The sequence below is a fragment of the Branchiostoma belcheri genome, unplaced genomic scaffold (assembly GCF_001625305.1).
Source record: "Branchiostoma belcheri isolate BF01 breed outbred unplaced genomic scaffold, Haploidv18h27 scaffold25, whole genome shotgun sequence".
In the NCBI taxonomy this organism is placed as follows: Eukaryota; Metazoa; Chordata; class Leptocardii; order Amphioxiformes; family Branchiostomatidae; genus Branchiostoma; species Branchiostoma belcheri.
In genome coordinates, this window is record NW_017803854.1 from 412,245 (window position 1) to 417,531 (window position 5,287).

At 45.2% G+C, this 5,287-nt stretch overlaps 1 protein-coding gene across 1 annotated transcript in view; it reads right to left on the reverse strand.

Annotated features, from left to right (window-relative positions):
- The window catches only part of LOC109471481 (LIM/homeobox protein Lhx5-like), a 118,882-nt gene extending 118,655 nt beyond the window's left edge, over positions 1-227 (reverse strand). The window contains 1 exon segment of the mRNA XM_019770812.1: positions 2-227. The gene's annotated coding sequence lies outside the window, so the exon portion shown is untranslated.
- Between the last annotated feature and the right edge of the window lie 5,060 nt (positions 228-5,287).

Consider the following 5,287-nt stretch of genomic DNA (forward strand, 5'->3'; position numbering starts at 1 on the left):
AGACACAGTACGCAGCCACACACACAGGATCAGGAGTCCCGGGTTCGAATCTCAGTCCATTCAGTTCATGTATGAAGAAGTCCCAACCAAAAAGGCAGCGTCCTGACGTGAAGGTTTTGTCTTCTTCAGAAATATGAGGCAGACACACGGTTAGCCTACCCTGTACGCGTCCACATTTGGTGGATCCGGCAGTGTTGTTCTTTCTCTTGCAACCGTATGTATAACCTGTCTAGTCTCTCCCCAGGGCACGGGAGCTTCTGCCGAATTGGCGGGGTCAGGAACACAACAATGCCGGGACCGCGGGAGGTTGTCTTCGGCGCCCCTCGCGTGTCGCCCCGTCTATCGACCGGTTGTCGCCCCGGGCTCTCCTCGTTATCACCCGACCCGGTGTTCCGTAGCGATAAACCTTGCTCCCCGCGTCAGCCGATGCTTCCTCCACACCGATTCTCCTTCACCACACACACTCACAGAGTGTAGTGTTGTTATGCAGTATACACGGCAGCACACACACACACACAGTCCGGTCAGCGCTAGGCTTGTGTACAAACCGTTTCGCCAAGCACGCGCTCTCTCGCCTTCCTCTCCCGGTTCATTCGGGCCTGTCATGCATTTGACAAGGTGACAAAGGAGGGGGATTCGCCAAGCCAATCATCCAGCTATCGCCATGGCAACGCTTATTCACCCCGCCTGATTATGCATGCGCGCGCCGGGCTGGGGTGTGAGGCAGGGCGGCGGGCCCGGTGCGCTAGGGTTACCGTAGAACTACCAAAATTTGCAGTCGCGTAAAAAATACTGGGAGAAAAGGCAGCGTGCAAAAATTATCCAGATCGACGGTATTATTGTATTGGCGTGTCTGTGTGGTTAAGTTTTGGTCGATTGTTGGAGTAAAGATAACTAAGTAAAACGACACATTCCTATGGTGTACATAAAGCACACACATTAAAAGCGAAATACTTGGAGATTACGCAATGGAAAATCACGAAGGGAAAAAAGCAAAAATGCAAGGCTTACTCAAGTTACTGTAGAACTGCCAAAATTTGCAGTCGCGTAAAATACTAGGAGAAAAAGGTAGCGTGCAAAAACTATCCAGATCGACGGTAACTGTAATGATTTAAAGGACACATAACGATGTACGCTAGTTAAAATCGAAATGCTTTCTTTACCGACTACTCAATGGAAAGTAAGTAAAAATGGTGCCAAAAAACTAAATTCTGAATAATTTGGTTGTGGTTCGTGGTTGGTTTTGAAGTGTGAATATTAAAGACTAGAGGTATAGACTACGTACGTATACATCGTGTATTTGTGACTTTAATTGTCAGATCGCTACCCCCTGTCATCATTGTTATTTTCAACCGCCCCCCCCCCCAATTATCTTTTGACAGCCAAGGTACAGTACCTTGCAGTGTGTATTGACTCCTCACTACAAGAAGTAACATTTTCCCATGTTAACTGGGTCACTACTAACCGGGATGACTTCAGAACACGTACCCTCGTGCCTGTACATGATCGTCTGACCTGAATTCTCGTCCTTGTCCCTTTAGCTTTATTCTCCAAATCGCCCCATTTTCTTTATACATGTGATGTTTTGTGTGAAGACACAAGTCTTGTCTGACCAACCATATGCTAGCCTCCACCAGAATGTCCTAAGGAGTTATAGATTGTAACTTTAATGTAAGATTCGGCGAAAATAGGGTCAATACTTGGCAAGAGGTGTGAACCCGGGTAAGGGTAACATTTCCCCTTGGACTATAGGGGCTAATTATTCAATTATTGGTAAATTTATGGCCAAATTTCACTATTTTCCAAGCCGCGTACGAGAAGACGGCTACAGCATATGGTTAGTCATACTCTCCAAGCAGAGATTTTGGTTTTGGGTTATTTTTGGCGTGTTTTAGGCTTTTTTTTTAATCGGGGTTTCTTTTTTGCACTGGGATTTTTTTTTTGGACCCCGATAAAAAAAAAGCCTAAGCTAAAAACACGCCAAAAATGAACCAAAACCCAAACCTCTGCTTGGAGAGTACTGACTAACCATATGCTGTAGCCGTCTACACTGTACTATAGTCCTATAGATGACCTCGTCCCCGCACCTCGGACAATACCTGCCCATTCACACCTTCCCATTGTCCAGTCGGAGGCGATTGAGGGGGATTATCACCTCAACAATCGGTCGTACAGGTGAGTCGGGCACACGGGGGGAGGTGTATTGGGGAAGGTGAGGAAAACCAGCGGGGTTTAAGTGTTCCTGATTACCCCCAATTAAACCTCCCCTCCCACTTTGATAGTCTTCACCCCGCGAGCCATAGCCTCGCTACAGGCTTCCGAGAGGGTCAATTCGGGGAAACCCGACGATATGCTAGCCTCGCCTCAGGCTTTGGGGAAGGTCACAACATGTTAGTCTCGCTCCAGGCTTCGGAGGAAGTTATGATATACAAGCCTCGTTGCAGGCTTCGGGGAAGTGCAAAATACAAGCCTCGTTGCAGCCTTTGGAGAAGTGCAAAATACAAGCCTCGTTGCAGGCTTCGGGGAAGGTCAGAATACTACTACGTTAGACTTTTAATTTCGTCGAAATTAAATCATATTGGCCTCCATAGGGCCTGTTATGTTGCCTAACGTAATGTAACTTCTAACCGAAGATGAATTTGTAGCGACGACTAGACAAGATGTAAATGTTGCATTTTAGGGTAGTCAACATTTTGAAGACAGTGAGTGGCACTAAATAAGAGAGAACTGTATGTTACATCACAATGTAAACTTGAAGTCCAGATTGTTGTTGATCGCCCCATAAATGTCCCCGCCCCTGACCAGTGACATCTATCATTATCACAGCTAGCCCGGACAGCCACATCAATAAAAACAATCAGAAACAGCCATGATAGTCAAATACAAACGCGTAATATCCCAAACAATGATCCACACACTAAGAGCTAAGCACACTTGTATAGAACATTCAGGGCACATACTTAATCTCCAAGCAGACTGATTGCTGCGTGGCGGTATAAAAACAGTATCCAATACACCGGCTCAGAAAGATACCACTACATAAAAGCAAGCCATATACAACAGCCGAAACACGTCAAAAATAAGCCAAAGCATAAACCTCTGCTTGGAGAGTAGCACCTACTAGACCTAGTTGCCATGTGATGAGAGTGTGTATAAATATTTCAGCAGATCCTAAGGGTGTCAAAAGACAGTATCGTATTGGACCCTCTCTGGCCAATGGATACTGCCTGGCCAATTTTGCCACCCTTAGGATCTGCTTGGAGATTGAGTGTGTATCGGCTGCGGCAGCTACCTCCACTGAAAACATCATCTTCTATCCCAACATCTGCTTGGAGAGATTACTACCTGCTCACTTTCACCACTTTCCCGACAAGCCTGGAGATCGAGGCTAACTCCAGATCTGATCTGGGAAGAAAAATGGGCACCATAATTCCAGCTTTGGCGCGTGAAGCCTTATCTATGTAGAACCGTGTAACGCACCGGTTACTTTATAGACTAGTCTCCGCCCAAACGCATTACGGAGAACCATAATGACACGGAAGGGTACCTACAGTTATGTTCAACACTCTTTCTCTTTAGTTCTACTCTCGAAGCAGAGCTCTGGGATTCGGCATATTTTTGGCGTGATTTAGGCTTGTACAAAAAAGCGAGAAGAGAAGTTTACCACTCTGTATTAGCTCAGTAACTAGAACACTTTGTATTAGCCTAGTATAGTACCCTTGTATGTTCCTTATGTATGTACGTCTAAGTCAAGTAGTGTATCTTTTGTATCCACTTTTCTACATACGTTTGTAATGTGTATGTTAAGTCTTGACCTGTACCTAGCCCGTCGTGGCATGCATGTACAATAAAGGTATTTCATTATTATTATTATTTATCCGGATTTGTTTTTGTGTGTGTTGGTATCTTTTTTTTTCTCCGGCCCTTTGGGTGGCAAATAGATACTGCCTGGCCAACTTGATAGCTGTCTTTGCAGGCACCAAAAGATCTGCTTGGAGATTGCTACAGTTCCACTGTGATGGTGGACCGTGGGTACAAACGCATATTTTCTCTTTGTAGAGTTGGTTCTTTGTACTATGGATACCTTTTTGGCCCTTTTTGGCTCAGACAAAAGTCAGAAAACACATGCCCCAGATCTAGTATAAAAGATTATATTAATCCATGATCCTCCTTTTAGTCCCATTTTCTGTTTGTTTTCTTGTGCCAGAAGATTGGTGATTGTACGGTAGTTTTCGTGTGTTTTCTTGAGGAAGAACTATTGGCAGTTTTACAATAGTTGCCATGTGTTTTCTTGAGGTACTACTATTGGCGGTTATACGGTAGTTTCCGTGTGTTTTCTTGAGGCACAATTATTAGCAGTTGTACGGTAATTTTCCGTGTTTTCTTGAGGCACAACTATTTCAGGTTGTATGGTAGTTTCCCCGTGTGAGGCCTTCTGACCGACATTCCCTGCGCAGTGAAGGGTGAAGATTCTGGGCGCGGAACAGCCCCGCAGATGGGTTTGATTTTGGGTAAGAAAGGGGATATGGGACTGGTGGAGTGTGTGAGTGAGTGAGTGAGTGTGTGAGTCAGTGAGTGAGTGAACGAGTGAACGAGTGAGTGAGTGAACGAGTGAGTGAGTGAGTGAGTGAGTGTGCGTGAGTGAGTGAACGAGTGAGTGAACGAGTGAGTGAACGAGTGAGTGAACGAGTGAGTGAACGAGTGAGTGGAGAGCTTTCCCCGTCCGCCAAGCAGATGTTCAGAGTGGAAATTTGTGTCAACTTCTAACTTAAGTATGGTGAAACAACAGACTCTCACGATTTCCCAACCCTGCATCTGCTTGGACGCAAATCTATAACGCAAATCTGTTGCGATCAGACTCCAAGCAGATGTCGAGACGTGAAATTTTAGTAACGTTTTCTGGTCTCCCTCATCTTTAAGAAATGGCTATGGACAGGAAATATCTTTAATTTTGCACCGTAGTATTGACAAGATATCATCCCGACAGAACAATCCTGTCGATAACAGAAAACTTCGCACTGTTGGCAGGATGATTCTGTCAATAGTCTCAGGCCCAATACCAGGCTACAGAAAAAACAGACAGAAAGAAAAAGCTAAAATTACCCCTACAACATCTGCTTGAAAATGGATGAAGTAGAAGCGGTGCATGGGACATTCATACTATAATCTTCAAGTACGGACCTAAGAAGGTGGAAATAAAGAACCCCATCCACGCAGAAATGCACAGCCTGCTCCTGATCCCTTTAGTTTCCCCTGACTGCAGTAGGAAAGTCGGAAAATCCGCGGA